Source organism: Lissotriton helveticus, chromosome 7 (assembly GCF_964261635.1).
Source record: "Lissotriton helveticus chromosome 7, aLisHel1.1, whole genome shotgun sequence".
In the NCBI taxonomy this organism is placed as follows: Eukaryota; Metazoa; Chordata; class Amphibia; order Caudata; family Salamandridae; genus Lissotriton; species Lissotriton helveticus.
In genome coordinates this window covers 1,086,697,817-1,086,714,385 of record NC_136068.1, presented here as the reverse complement: position 1 = coordinate 1,086,714,385, position 16,569 = coordinate 1,086,697,817, and the positions used below count along the sequence as shown (strand labels likewise).

General features: G+C 44.4%; 1 protein-coding gene across 5 annotated transcripts in view; it reads left to right on the top strand.

Annotated features, from left to right (window-relative positions):
• AATK (apoptosis associated tyrosine kinase) overlaps positions 1–16,569 on the top strand; it is a 508,162-nt gene that overhangs the window by 39,000 nt on the left and 452,593 nt on the right. The window contains exon 1 of one of the 5 annotated variants that reach the window (XM_078654152.1): positions 15,410–15,536. The exons of the other annotated variants lie outside the window; for them this stretch is intronic. The gene's annotated coding sequence lies outside the window, so the exon portion shown is untranslated. Of the gene's footprint in view, positions 1–15,409; positions 15,537–16,569 lie in introns of those variants that run through there. 5 annotated transcript variants of the gene reach the window in all.

The following is a 16,569-nucleotide window of genomic DNA, read 5'->3' as shown; positions in this document are numbered from 1 at the left end:
GACAACGCTGAGCATGAGAGATGAGTGTGCGTGAATGTCTTTAAGCGCAATGTAGCGAAGGAACGAAATTAAAGGAGCAAGTATCCTACCAGTTCGTAGTCTTCATGGGAAATGCACTTGGCCACAAAATCCGTGACTTGCAAACAGCCAATGAGAAAAGTCGATGTTTTCTTAAGTCTGAAATCGGTTGACTTGCTTGGTTCTTCCTTTCTCATCCAAGTGTTTCTGCACACAGGGTAGGGTGACCATGTAGTTGAAAGAATTGTCGCCAATCAATTTGTAGTAATTGAGGCGGAAGCAGATATAAATATATGAGTATTTATTAAAACTACATGGTTGTGGAGCCAATAGAGAACCGCTCCGCTAGGTTCAGCAGAAAGGACCAACTGACAACAAGCATTCAGTGCCTAGGCGACATAGAGATTCTACAGGTGACATCATGGAGAATCGGCTACGTATAGCAAAAGCACTTTTAACATTGCAACATTACTACACAGTCATTCAGCAATCCCACCATGTTGATCCATGGAAGAACAGACCTCCTAGGTAGGGAAAACCCACATGGGGATTATTAATTACCTGGGCCGGGAACACACATGTGTACCTTCCCTGCATTTCCCCGACCACATGCCCCGCCCCTCAGGGCTTAGCCTAGGGGTGTCCTAGTGGTAGTGAGCAGCCCACCTAGCATTGGCTAATGATTTAGAAATGGCAACCTGAGCATAAGTGCAAATACACACACCAAACCTGCAACAGCTGGCTTGAGACATGTTTGAAAGGCTATTCTTGTGGGTGGCACAATCAGTGCTGTGGCCCTCTAGTAGACAGTGCAGTACCTGCCCTGGGTATGTGGTATATCTCCTACAGGGTTCTCACCAGTACAGCACCTAAACCAATCAGGTAAGCACCACTTTTTAGCATGTGTTAGAAGGGTGTGTGCGCTTTCACACTGCATTACAGTGGGAAAGTGCTCAGAGTCCTAAGGCCACGAAAAGAGAATTGGCAAAAACCAGGTGGGAAAAAACAATACGTTTTGGAGAAATCCCCTAAGAAAGGCTATTTCCACCAATGTGTTTTCTAGCTGTTTCCCTCATGCACTTTTCTCCTCCCCACATGCTTCTCTCTCTCTCTTCCCAGGTCCTTCACTCCCCTCACCCTTGTTGCTCTCTCTCACCTGTGTATTTCTTCCCTGCTCCACATTGCTCTCTTTCACCCATGATCCCGCCTTCGTCTTGCCTCTCCCCGGTCTGCTGTGTTGCTTCACCCCCTCCCCCATTATCTTTAAAAAGCAATTTTGCTGGTGTAAAAAGTGTGTGTGTGTCGCCAAAACATTTTGGCATAGAAAGCAGTGTAATAGGTGAGATCTATTGGCTTTGCCAAAAATTGTTTGCAGATATCTCAAACTACTGATTGAATGTACACAAACATCAAAAAAAAATATTCTAAATAATGTTATATTTTCATACAAGTTTGGTGTCATTTGATCCTTTTTTTTGCTGTACCACAGGGCAAAAAAATCCTATGGGATTTAAATTGAAAAATGCTACCCTTGAAGTGCCCCTAATTACTTTGATCTCCACCTGACCAATCTGCATGAAATTTTTAATAAAACATCTTAATGAGGCATTCCAAGTGCCAGCCAAATGTCATTCAAATAGCACCCAACGTTGTTAGCGAAAGCAAAGCACATTTCTTTTGCACAATTATACTCAACGAGAACTAGAGAGTCGCGGTTGCTGATTGTAATATAGATTGTTTTCAGTCTGATGACATCAATTTTATGGTTATATTAATGTATAGAGTATTATTTGCTCACCTGCTATGAACCGCTAGCGACTATCCAGTCTGTATGTGACATATATTATTACTATTTATTATTTTTAGTAAAGCATTTGCTGATCAGAATTCTTTTACCTGGTGGCACCTTGGCACCAGCAGATGGAAACTATCATATTGGTTCTCCAGTAATGTAACGTAAGGAACACAGTTACCATAAACTTAATGTTTGATGCCTTAATGTGAAGGGTGATTCTTTTCATGTGCATCATGCCGTTGTGCACATTGTTGTAAGGATGGAGTTAATAACCTGTTTTATGCAAATAACCCTTTCGAAAACATTTGAAAACTTTATTATGCCATTTTTATAGCATAGATACCCACCAGGAGAAGGAATATTTGCATTCTCCCAAACGTATTGTATTGCAGTATTTACATAGTGCTCCATACTCTCCCCAACAAAGCAGCTAAGTGCTTCAGTTTGCATTGGGTTTTTTGGACTACATATTGGTAGAGCAAACTATACAAGCTAACTGCATTTATGAATGTAACATTTGAAAATATTCACTCCAAAATAGAAGTGCAGAGCTTCTTAGGGTGCATCAGTTATGCCACTCGGGTGAAAGATGCAACCGAAAGCTAAGGGGGATGAAATGTATTTATTCCGGTTTCAGAAATTCATGTTATCAAACTAAGACATGGAGAGGAAAGATGCTGTCTTTTTAATATCTTTAAATAATATCATCAATTCAAAGTTCTGCTGTATTCACTCACAAGTATGTGTTTTTCATCACGAATCAATTCGTTATAATACACATGGAAAAAAGTAGTACATTTTTCATTCCATGAACCGTTTTCATAATTGAAATGTTTTTGTGACAGCTTTTTGTGTTTTCGTCACTGCCGGAGATTCGCTCTCAATTTCGCTTTTGTTCCTGTGACCAGTCAGGAGAAGCTCTTGATGGTTGAGGGCTAATGAGGAGGCAAAATGTAAATCGTTGAGTTTGTTTTACATACACCTTTTGGCCTGTAAAAGCAGCGAGGTAAGGTGAGGTGAAGTGGTGTGATTTACCCCTTGACCACACAGTGTAGTCAGGGTTCAAACCAGCGTCGGGCTAGGGTCTCTAATGTAGTCACCAGATCACAATTCCCAAGCAGAGGCTTCCTGACCTAAGGAAATTCTAGGTTTTAACACATATCGTAGTTAACCACCAAATGTACCCCCAAGTAGAACACCTGAAGCTATCTGCTGCCAACGTGATGCTGCTTTGGTTTTACTAGCTGTCATTTCTTTATTTTGCGCCTTTCCCTTAGACTTGCCCTTTTCTACACTTCTGAGGCTGCAGAACAGAAACCAGTTTGCCCAGGATTTCATAATGTGATTAAGTGTGGGTGCGGAGATTAGTACCCAGGTTACCTGAGACCAGTCACCAACATCCCATCTCCTAAGTAGAGTTTAGCTGGCATATGAGACAACTGGAGCTGCAGCAGCAGGGGCACCTCCAGGGCTTTGAGTGGGACCGATCCTGCCAGTGTTCGGCACCAACAGCAATGGTTAATTTTTAAAGTAAGTGCCAGAGCTCTCTTTAGGAAGCAGATTGCACCAGCCCATTTCTCCTATTAGCGCCGCCTAAAACGGAACCAACTTTTAAAGTTTAAAATTGACAGAGGATGTGGCGTAATGGCCAGAACTGCCAGCTTCTGAGCTTTTTTTGTACATCTTTTCAGTCTTGCATAGCACATACTGCAAGCTGAGCTGTATCTTGGTGTCTGGATGAGTTTATGGTGTGAATGGGTGTATGATCGGGCACAATTGTAGCTTGCAACTGCCATTTTAAAGCAAGCATTGACAATGCCAGTTGGTCTGTCTTTAAAAAATGGTGCATGGTAGTGTGATGATTACAAGTACATAGGGTGAGAATAGATATGTGTTTGTGTGTAAGCAAAGAACCGTAGAATAATTGTGATGTAGGTTTAAAGGTCAAATGACAGTTGCATTGTCAAGGTAGACCTAAAATTTCATGTAGGTTAATGACTGTCCTCCTCCCATCTGTGCTGCTGCCAGAGAAAAACAACATAAACTATCTATACTTTAATAGCATTCCAATGTCCCAATATCATGTGTGTGTGCGTGCCCCTTAAAGGTGAAGTGTAGGCAGCCAGATGATCACAGCTGCATGGAGGACAAGCACTTTCTTTGTGGAAGCACACCACTTCTATCTAATCAAAACATGTGATCCTGGTTCCCAACACGTTGGTGGAGCCAAAGCCCGTTTCTAGAGGTGCTCACATAATTGACTGGCAACAGCTGCGCTGTCAAGCCAGACCACGTCAATCCTCTTTATATGCAAGGTGGTAGAGGGGCCTTGAAGAGGGTGTGGTCTGGAGGGAGATGGGACCTATAGCCCTTTAGTGTTTAACTATGCACAGAGAACTTCTGAGGAAGTGGCACTATGGAAAGAGAGTGCGGATTTGTACAGAGCATTGCGAAAGATGGGGAAAATCACAAAATCTTCTGAGGCGGCTGCTGATGCCGTGGGGTGATTGCTGACGCCCTGTGCCTGCCTCCTAGGAGATTGGATCTGTAGAACGTCCACAAAAGTGCTGGAAACCCACTATCTGTAGAGTTTCCCAGCTCATGTTGTCTTAAACAGTGTGCTATCAGCTCTTCACCGGGTGACCCTGTGAAGGTAGCCAATATCGTGCGACTAATAGTGCTGCCATGTAAGTTGGCAGGTCTGTGATTGCGGTTGAAGGCAATTTGAGTTTGTGCCAGCGCCTGTCAAAGGTGATCTGACTAAATGGTCATCCAATCATTGGACCTTATGCAGAATGGACAGAGTGTAGTCACGTATGTGCCAATTGTAATTGTGGTTGTTTTTGAAGCGTTTGAAGGAGATATGCACAGGCATGGGAATCTGGAGCGAGACAAGACAATATAAGGGGAAAGTGAAAAAAGTGATGCTGAGGAAGTGTGAGACATGCATATGGATGGACTAAGGGAAGGGTAGTATGCAGATGATGGGACAACAGAAAGCTATGTTTGGAGAAAAAGGATGTAAGTGACTAACACCAAGAGTGAGACTGCAGCGAAAAGTGATGTGAAGAGAAGACTGGGTCTGTTACTCATTTATCTAATGCATAATAAGTCAGTCCTAGCAAGCATTAGCAAAGCCACTAGGTAGATTGCTTTAGATTATGTGATCTTTCTTGTGTGATGCATTTGGATGTATTCAATGAAAACAGGCAGATTCAAATACAGGGCGGTGGCACGCTATGTCAAGCACAGGATGATACTTCACGTTATAGGCCACGCTCATGATAACATAAGGCGAGGGTTCTTGTAAAGGACTCAGTTGTGCTTCATTGTCCAGGCTGCTTTTAGTGACCACTCCATCTTTTTAAATCTCATTTAAAGCACTGGGCAGCACGCCAAAACAGAACAGCAGCTTCCATTACAGATTCCTTGTTGAGTTAAGTAGCAGGCACAACACTAGATTCAGGTGTGAGTGAAGTGCCCATGGCGTGGTAAGTAATGCAATGTGTGGGCTCCGGTGACGGATAAAGTTATACTTACCTGTACTGTGAGCGAGCGGCAGCTTGTTCTACTACTGCCCGCAGTGTCGCTCTGGACAACAGGGCAGTCAGGCAGTGCCCAAAATGCTGGTCTGAGAGGTCGCTGTGTGGACTGTTTTTTGGCAGTTTGTGGGTCTGTTTTATGGCTTGCTACACTGATTTTTACTGTTGATTTCCCTGATATTGAAACACACATTGCTTGCATGAAGCTCAAATCCACGCAGTCTTCCATACCTTGCAAAACACTTCTATAGCAATTCTTTACAAGGTCAAACCTGCTCCACTTTGCAAACCAGGGCTGCTTTCTAGTGTTCCAATCCTCCAACGGGCGCCACTTTTATTTTGGTGCCCAGCCTATTTTCTGCCCCCGTCCGACCCTGACTCCCTGTGTGCCACTTATTTGTACGCGAGGTCAGCGTGCCCTGCGGCTGCTGTCCTCGCGGCCTGCGAGAGAAGGCCTCTGCCAGGCCTGTGTGAAGGAAGCTGATAGCTGCTGTCTGTGCCGGGCCTGCTTTGGGTGAAAGGGCATAGTGCAAGATCGCTGTTCTGTGTGAGAGGAGCCTTACTGGCTGCACCCTGCCTGTGCCTGTTTAGTACCTGAGAGAAGCTGCTGTCTATGAATAATGTTACTGTGTTTAATAGTGAAACTTGAAAAACATTTTTTGTTGTTGCATTAAATAATCCAAGGCATGCTGTTGTTGCTGCTCTGCAGGTTGACCGCAGAATCCATCAGGGTCGGGGCCTCGTGGCTGTTGCGTTGGTGAAACCCGGCGTTTCCCATCGCAGACAGATCCATTAGCAGAACAGAGCCAGCTCGTGCTCGTAAATCGAGTATAATTGCAGGCGGGGAAAAACATCTGACCCTGAAATAGAATGTCTCGTTTACAGAGGCACTCGGCTGCACTTAATATAATCTTGGCTGGACGGCCGTCCGTCCGTCCACTGTCCTTTTGTCCAGACCGGCGGCCTTAAGTGACCCTCCCAGAGGGAGATCACAGGGTCGACTCCACAGCCATGCCCTTGGTTTTAATGATAATAACATATGCTCTTACTTATCTGGGGTTCTCGGTCAGCGCTATATTCCAAAATGGCGGTGTCCTGTACTCAGCAGGTAGCGGTAAAAGAGCTCAAAGGTGGTAAAGTGTTGGGCACAGCTTAAGGAAATTTTAGATCTCAGTCTGGAGGGAAGAAGGAAGTCTGGGCTTATTGGGGAGGGATAAGGGGATCAAGGCCAAGTCAATACTCAGCTAGTTGGGAGGGTGGTTGTGCCACTTCACGATCAAAGTATAGTGTAGGTACCGTTTGGAACAAAGTGCCTGGAATGGTAAGTTGCTTGAGAATGAGGCCAGTCTGTTAGGGTTTAGACAAGCTGCTGTCATTGAGACCGCTTTGTCCATGTGGATTTTCACAGTGTGAGCAGCTTGAAGGTGTGGCACTGATGTGGGTCTAAGGTCATTTCCAGTGGTGGGGGTAGTTCCCTTAAAATAGTGCCCATTCCAATGGGTATTGTCAGTCAGTCAATCAGAATACTTTATTTCGATAAATCAATATCATAAAAAGACAATAGTACTATACAAAAAATCCATAAAATACATTAATTATACACAATAAAAATAGAATAAAATACATTAGTTATACACAGTAAAAACAGAGTATGGATATTGTGTTTTGGTGTGTGGCATCAGGTTCACTGCATTGAACAGTTGTTGCCTAGAGTCAGCATATTGTTAGTCTTGTAAAAAGTGATCCTTGCAACATCAAGAATCAACACATCAGGACTCCTACTACTTCTTCAATGCTAACTCCTAATTATGGGGTCCATTACGAAATTCCGCCCGTCACCGTAACGGTACTCAGGTCTGACCACCAGAGGTGCGGCGGTCCCGCCATAGCAATCAGGATGCTGCGGTGGCATCCCTCATATATTACACTGTGGCAGTCGGTGCTGTAAGCAGCACCCGCCACAATGCAATATATGCATTTTGTGCATTGGCATGCACAACGTGACAGGCCCCGAGTGATGCCTGCCACCTTGTGTATGCTAATGTTGGGGGTTACCTTGGGTACCCTCAAGTGCAGACCCACCCACCGGGGCCCGCAACAGGCCCCCACAGAAAACACTGCATGCATGGAAAGGCTTTGAACCACCAACATCATAATATGGATGACAGTGCCTGAAAGGCACCGCCACCATATTGCAGGCCTTTTCCGCCCGGTAGGCAATCGTGACGATTGCCTACTGGCGGAAAAACGGCAGACGGTCTGTCCGTCCGCGGCGGTACCCCCGCCATGCTAAGGTGTCGGGGGGGGTGAATAGGCCGTCCGGCGGGGTGTTTTGGCAGGCAGACCGCCATGCTAATGGGCCCCTATGTGTCTGTGTATGCATGTACATACATATGTATGTATATTTATTTTCAGCGCTTTAAATGGAGAGGTATTCACAAATGGAGAGGTACTAACTGCACGGTTTTAATTTTAAAGGTAGAGTCCCTGCATTATTCAAAAGGGGTTCAATAGATTTAATTGAAGAATACCGTCACTTCTCAGTAACACACAAGTACTCTGGGGCGATGAGTACCTACACTTCATTAAGTGTGTGTGTGGTTGTTTTTTTAAAGCACATTTGAAACTGAGTTCTGGTTCTGGTTCATTCATGGAACATCACTGAAATTTCCCAGTTATGGTTGCATACGTACAAATCGGGCCCTTACTACCTGTTCTTAAAACTCATGTTTTTAATCCTTATAAACCTTCATTTTATTTCGTAGCACTATGTCCGAAACTCTCATGTGCTATTCTGTGGGAGGATTTCTGAAAAACGCTATACGTCGGCGTAATGCCTTCAATTTTTAGCTTCTGCTTAGGCATTAGTGCTCTTTATACCTCTCTCTAGAATGTATTGCAACTGATGAAATAATTGTAGGAGAGTGATGTTGTATTATGAATTTTTTTATTCTGATGAACATTTTAAGTAATTTTTGGCTTCTTAACCTGTTAGCAAGATAAAATAATTGTAAGAGAGTGATTTTATGTCTTAGTTTTTTACTTGCTGAGCACTTTATGCAATATTGGCTATTTTTCAAGTGATGTATAGCTTCTGCTTTTTGTTGATTATAGCCTATATTGAAACAGTAATGTCTTGTGAAGGTATGAATAGATTTTTAAGCTACTGCTGTACAAATATAGAGGAGTTATTCCTGCTACCAAATCTTTAGGCAATGTCATTAAAAAAAATCATTCCTCAGCACAAGATAAATATGCACTTCCAACCATGTAAATATTGCAGCTTCGATGTACATATGGGTATTTATGAGGAGGTGTTTTCTCCAGCTAATAAAACCTTACCAAGTGTCATGTGTATATCTGTATGTATAACATAATCCCAGATTTTTTCTATACATTTATTTTCCTTTCAGCCTTGTCCCATTCCTCCTCTTTTTGACTCATCCCAAACATTTCTGATTACTATGAACCCTCAAACATCCCTCAGACTTTTCCCTCCTTTATTGCCTTCTCCCCCAACTAACAGGCACTACTTTGAACAAGCATTGGCATAGCCAATAGGTCTCGCCTTTGGGACCTTATACGTGCTTAGCGAGAGCTATTGCCTTTGCTGCCAGCTTGCTACCATCATCTCGACAGGCCTGTACAGTAGCATACACTGAGGCCACAGGAGAAGCAAAGGACCACAGATTCACAGCCCACCAGTTGAGATCTCTGTTCATGGCCTTCCAGTGAGTGCTCGGCTTTTCCCACAATATTCTTCTACCGTAGCACTTAAGGACCACCTGAGATAGACAACTGATCGATCGAATAAATCTGAGCCCACAAAAACTGTGGCCATCTTGGGGCCCAACGACCCCAACCCCCGCCCTCTCACCCCACCTCCTCCACTCCTCCCACATACAGCAAGTTATAGAGCATACTATGGAGTTTATTTTCTAATTTGTGAGCTGGTGGTTGTGAAACATGCCTGATGTAGAATCATGCCCCATATGTTTACTGCATAAACGGTGTAGATTCTGAGTTCCTTGTTGACAATATCCTGTTATATTAATCTGACACTGTGAAAATAAAATCTATATAAAATGACCATTTGATATTTCCTATTTCAGGTAAGCATGGCTGAAGAGAACGTTAGCCTTCCAGTGCCAATTATTTATTTTAAAGAAAGCATAATGTATTGTGCTCCTAGATCCAAGGATTAGTGGTGGTGTTTACAGAGAACATTTATGTTTAGGACAAACCGCTCTACAGAAAAGGCCAGTGGGTTATGACTTTGGCTCCATAGAAGGGGCCGCTGTTATTGGACGGCCCCTGGTGCCACATCAATCACACAGGGTCACGTTTTGCTTCTATGCAATCCTGTGTGGGGACGGGGGCCCGACATCCACGTAGGCGACGCAAATAAGAAATGCCTTTACCCTTGCATTATTTTACAGAAGCGCGTCCAGGCCGAATAGGATATCCCCAAATGCGAAGTGGCATACAGTCAGTTAGTTTACCCCTTAGGCAGCGCTTTAAGTGGGCTGGGTCTCACCGGTGCTCAGCACCAGCAATTTTTTAAAGGGGGCAATGAAACACTATGCTAAGAACAGATTTTTTGTTTATCGTGTTTTTAAGCCACGCCCTTAATTACATTGGCCACACCCCTTTGAGAGACCCCACAGTTTTTTCATCCCCCTTAAAGCTCTGCCCTTAGGAACCCTCCGCCATGCAGCTGAAGGTGTGTGCCTTCTCACACTGTACCCGCCTGTGGGGGGCGTCTTTCCCCGACCCTTCCCGATTTCTTCTGGTCTCTCTGCATAGAAGGCAAGTGGCGGTTTCAGTTCCCCGGTCTGTCTTTCTGCAAAGACGAGAACTGTCCTACTGAGAGTGCTCCTGGCGCAGACAACAGCAGCGCGCCATCTTACCTAATGCATCCCATGTGTGACGTGGAGCCCAGTGGGAACATCTGATTTGGACCTTTCAGGACTGTACATTCAATTTTACGTATTTAAGGTACAGATATAAAGGAAGTAGCTTAGGGTCTCGCAATTTTTTTTTAACCACAAGCTACCCGGTAGAACGCGTCTCCTCATCACAAAGTACATGGTCAGCAGCGCAGCCTCCAGACCACATCGGACTGCATGCCACTTCCACCGCATGTGTCACCTCCATGAAAGAGTGAGCGCTTCATGCAAGCATGAAGAGAAAGTAATGCACAGAGTGCTGGAGAGGCACGCTTGATTCCTCGCGCGCAAGAACGGGAGATGTTTTCCTAGCAGCACTTTGGTCTCGCGGCGGACAGACTTGCGGCACGCGCTGGCCTATGGCACCTGCTCTGTCCGCGTCAGAAGGCATGCACTCAGTGCAACCTCAATGGCTTTGCTACATGCGCATCTGCGTGAAGTGAGCCTTTGGAAACCATTTGGGACCGGCTGCTTCCAGAGGCGCTGTCGACCTTGCTGGGGCGATCACTGGCAGAATAAGTACGCTTTCCAAAGGCTTTGCTCTGCATATTGTCTGCACTGATGTGGTTGATCCCTGGATTTCTTTAGACGGGGACCTGGAGGGGTGGGTGATTGATGGCTGTATTGACAATTGATTATTTCAAGGAATTGCTGTCTGTGGTACGTCGCTGGTGTGGCTGTAGTGGTGGGGGAGAGTGAGGTGTGTGCCTAGGTGTGGGTGCGCTGCACCGGGTAACACATGCCCCCAAGTTATTGTATTTAGAACAATAAGTCTGCCGGCGACATCATTGTGTTGAAGAGATGCACAGAGGCGCTCATGCACCGAAACACATTGCAGTTCTCATGCTGAGAACACAGATCCCCCACAAGCCGGCTATGTAAACCACTGGAGGGAGTAAGAGATCCGCTGAAAGGAAGGCAGCTATCTCCCAGCAAAAACAAACAAATTTGACGAGGAGAAGAGGAGGCAGCAGGGGAAGGGGAGAGAGGAGGGGGGCCTGCGCCTGTTTCCCTTGCGGGAGCAAGCTTTGGCACCATCTGTTTGCAAATTAATTACAAACAAATGTCGCCAAAGCTCGCTCCCGCAAGGGAATCGCCAAACGTGCACGCGTTACCATTGAAAGCAATGCAAAGCGTGCACGTTTTTGGGCGAAAAAGCTAATTGATTTCAAGAGGTCCCCTCCTATGTAGCGCATGCGAGAGCTAAAAACAACTTACTACTTCCACTTTCAAATCCATTCCATCCTATCCCATCTCTAAACTCTATTATTCACTCAAGAAATCAAGAGTACAAACCTTACACAAATAATGCACACACATAAAAAAAAAATACTACTAATCCACTATTATTTTCTAGTCTTGGGTCCCGGAATAGCGTGCTACTCTGCGCGAAGCGATTCAATGCCTCTTCAGCGGTAATAAGCTCTATATAAATAACATTTACAATTACAACGCATTCCATAACTTGGACCACTTTTCTTTGTTTCTGAACTGTTTTTTTGGTTTTTTTTAATCTTTATTTTCCAGTTTTCACACATAATAATCAGGAAACAGTATTGAAACAGTTAGGCATATCGTCACATGGCAGAATTATTCTATGACATCCATATCACAGCATGTGGCAACAGTAGAGCAAAAAATTAAGACCAAAGGGCTAAGGAATAGACAGGTGACACAGGTCAGCATGTTCGAACAGGAGTGCTTTGGCATGATTGAGCATCCTAATTCGCGACATGTACAACATCAATAAACCATGGTACATAATGAAATCAGAACAAGACAGAAGTGCAAACTTAAAATACATTAAACAACCAGAAGTGCCTGTCCTTGTCATATCATGTCAGCCGACCCCTTCAGGCACAATACCATTTTCAATTTGTGTGTCTGTGTCTCTGCATCTCTCGGCAATATACGCCCAGTATGGGTCCCATATGTCTTTAGGCAGTGAGGAGTTTGGCATTAATGACGCGTAAATTTCACTATTTGCTTTACAATAATCTAGGTTGCGCAGCCAGGCCTGCAATGTTGGAGCTGTTCTCCTGCCCCACAACAGAGCTATCGCCTCCCGCTTAGCCAGCAGAAATCCAAGTGCGGCGAATCTTCTTGTCTCTTTGGGAAAGTTAATCATGTAACCCATGAGTGCGATCTCTGGGGTGGGGGTCAGTGACAGAGAGGTCATTTTGCCTAGGGTAGCATGTACCTGCTCCCAATACAGCTGTAGTTTAGGGCACGTCCATGTCAAGTGGGCAAAATCCGCTTGGGGGGAATAACACTTCAAGCAATGATGTGGTCTAGACAGATCGATTTTATGCGACCAGGCAGGAGTGTGATAGATTCTGCGCAGGAATTTAAAGTGAATGAGTTTGTGCCTAGTGTTGAGAGATTTCCCTTGTGACCCTGCAGCACTGCTCCCATTGATCATCAGATTTGGGACGACCGAGGTCGTGCTCCCATGCCGAGCGGACTTTCTTGTCAGTGACCGGACGTATCTTGAGGCACGCTTTGTACATTTTAGAAATTAAATGAGCGCCTGTCTAGCTCTCTATAATCCGTGTTAATGGGGCCGCAGGTACCGGCGCCACTGGATAGGTAGGTAGGTTGGCTCGCAGAGCGGAATGTGTGCGGCTCATTATGAAGGCGTCCATGAAAGTACTGCCCTGAAACCTAGCGTCCTCAGGCATCGAAAATATATGATTATTGGGGAAGACATCACCAATCTGTCGTATATCAAATTTAGCTAATGTGCGTTGCACTAGTGTTTCTCCCGTGATGGGGAGCCATGTAGGGCTTGGAAGCGGCAATGCCGGAAAATAAAGAAGATCCAGCCCTAGTAGTCTACGCAGCTTCTCCCATGCTCAGCTGGTAGTGGAGAATGTTTGTATGTCAAGTGGGTCTCTAGGAATTCCATTGGGAAGTACTGTGGACAATTTGTGAGGGAGCACTAGGTCCGCCTCCGGCCTCAGGAAGGGGATCCGGGCCTCCGGGTGATACCAAGGGTAAGCATAACTGCAGTGCACTGTTAAGTAATATAAATACATATCTGGAACGCCGAGGCCTCCCCTTTGATACGGAAGAGTCAAGATCTGCCAAGCAACCCTAGTCCGCCCGCCACCCCAAACCAGCCTTATAAGATGTTGGCGCAGCTGCAGAATTCTTTGTTTCTGAACTGTTGGCAAATTAGTGCTTTGGATATAGCGGGTAGCCATAACTAATATGTCATTTTTGATGTCATGAGTGATGTAATATGCAAGAGCATAAAAATGCATGATGGGGGCACAAGCCATAGTTAGTTCACCAAACTACAACCGGCCAATTTCAGAGGTTCTTTGGATTTTAACTGTTAACTTTAACCTCATTTCAACACCTAACTGTTAGGTCACTTTAACCTTTGTTTTTTCAGTGAACACACATGTACAAACATGGCAGAGTTAAGAAGATTATTCAATAATTGTAATATTTCCCTATACTTACCTCCGATGTAAGGGCAATCATGCCCCTGATGTGGTATTTGTAAAACGTACCCAGGATGTAGCGACTTCCAATGTTGTGGCTGGGATGAAATGGCGCATAATGTAAAGCCCTTGTTGTATTGGCTTTCTCGCGTAGAGGGCAGTGTTTAAATTCATTCCAGTAGCTGATCATGAGAAAATTAAGGTATCTCTACTCTTGATGTGATGGGTCACCCGCGTCTAAGGTTTAGTGTGAATGTCCCACTAGGACTGGGGACTAAATCAATTAACAGGTCGTCCATTCTTTGCCACAACCTTGATTTTGTGGGAAAAAATACTACTACCCAATCCGTGAGATTTCCAGCCAAATGAGTATCAATAAAAAAGCTGCCTACACTTAAGTTTGCCAACTCTTTAAGACATTTCTTTATAGAGCCCCAAAATCTGATGTGAGTTGGAGAGCGCCTGCTCTTCTGTCTAGGTGGGTGAGTTTGTAATGCTTTCATTGTAATCCTAACACAAGATATAGTTGCATGTTACTTGGACAATAGCCACCACAGTTTTGCTTTTGCACACTGTAAGACAGTGCATATTTTGCGGTGTTCACCCATCTCTTTACTCTGGGCATCTGTGTTTTTTGTTGAGTGACAGGAGCATGTTAAGCAGTTCTCATCCACATATGCTCAATTTAAACGGACAGCCAATGTTATTTTCAAATTGCAATAACTGTCACTCTACTAAATCTTCTGTGCTCGGGCCCATTTTTACAGAATGCAAATCAGAGTTGTGGGCAAGAAGGAAACATTTTTCATATTTATACCCAAACAACATGAATTTGCAATACACATGTTCCTGCAGCCGGGGTTGAAGTGTGGACACGGTATTTAAACATTCAGGGCCTGATTTAGATTTCGGCGGAAGGGTTACTCCATCACAAAAGTGGAAATTAACCTGTACGCTGTATTACAAGTGCCATGGAATATAATGCACGTGTAATATGGCGGATGAGATATCCGCCACGTTTGTGACCTCTAAACCAGGCCCTCATTCTGTAAATGTTAATAGGAAAGTGCTTACAGGTTTGCAACATTTAAGTGCCTGGAGCTAAATAGACCAGTAGTAAAGTTAAACTCCGTAACCCTGACACTAGTTTAGGAATCTGAGATGCATATTCTGTTGACTCTTAGCTGCTTAGTGCATTCCAAAGGAAAATACATTTATGTCTGGGATCACAACTCTGTAATAGCTTCTGGGAATCTAGGTCTGCTATCTGCTACTTAAAAAGTTGTCCACACAATAGCCAGGAAAGGAAAGGGGCCAAGTGGTGCATCTGGTTTGCAACACCCTACAAAAGCATCTTTTCTATTCAGACTAGGCGCCGTCTCAGCCTTATTGAAGTCAAGCACTACATGAGGACTAAGCCACATGGATGCTTAAGGGAGCAAATATCATTTGAAGATTAATGGGAATTAACTAGAAAGGTTGGGTTTGAGTTAGAGAAGAGGGGTGAGCTCAACATTGCTGTTCCAGGGGTCCCCAATCTTAGTTTTTCAGCTGCATGAAACTCTAGAAAAGTTTTGTTGTCACAATGCAGGAGAATGGAGTGGAAACCTGAAATTTAGCCTTTAAAATGTAATGTTTTAATGTTTGACTCAGTCCCAGGAGAAAATCTGTGAGGAGCTGAAGAGGAGAGAATATCAATTGCCCACTGCTACGCGGAAGAATGTTTGCCTATCTGGGTGATGAGTGGAGAAAACTAACCCCAGCCCAAGCCCGAAGGCTGGTGAGTGCCGCATAATCTATAGAATTTTTGAAAACCTGAGCCAGACATATTTTAGGCCCCCCTGTTCGGAACAACCTATTGCCTATTTTCTGCTAACTAAAGTCAAACAACATTGCCACATCTGCTCCTTCATGGAAGAGTTTGTGCTGCTCCGTCTAGCGGGGGCCAAGAAAAAGGGGATCCCAAAACTTAAAATGTTTCCCATGTATTTTCCCATAGGGAATTTTGCTCTCCAATACAGAAGAACAATTCAACATGCAAAATTACATCAAATGTGGCCGAAAGTTAGAACGTTACTCATAATAAATCTGTTCAGTCGTTTTCGAGAACTTTGCCTTTAAAGAGGTGTTTGGGGTTAGCTTGAATGAGTAAAAAAAAATAGGTATATAACGACGGTTGTTCCTGAGGGAGTCCTGTGGTTCCAAAAACTTGCAAAAAAATAGAACCCTCCGATTAACAGAGGGAGCATTATTTGATCCTATTGGCTGGTCTTAGCTTAGAAGTAAATATTGTGACCCCCATTACAGGACTTGGAGATTCTATGCCCGTATTTATTTATTTTGTTTCGCAGGAATTACTGTATTCCAGAGGGACCAAATGCAGCCCTCCCATAAAGTACTGCAGTACTCCTGCTGGAGCTTTGCTGCTCAAGGTTTACTCTCGTAGAACCGCCGTACTGTGGGGATGTAGTTGGCACTGCAAGAGTATAACAGGATTTGCAAAAACATTAAAACCATAAATAACAAGATGTGGGTTAGGCGTGCACAGGGGGGATGTATGTCCACATGGACTTGGGTGCAGGACCCAGTCAGAGGTCAGGCCCTGTGGCCATCCCCCCGCCGTGCATTGCCATACTTGGCTGCCCCTGGTGGGGCCATAGGCTGTGAGCAGTGTCAACGTTGGCTTAATATGAAGGAACAAAAAGAAATTCACTGAACAAAAAATCTAAGGGTGACATGACCTTATAGTTTGGGATCGTGATAAGATCTTCCTTTGTGTAAAACAAAAATGTCAGAAATTCACTGCAAAAAAC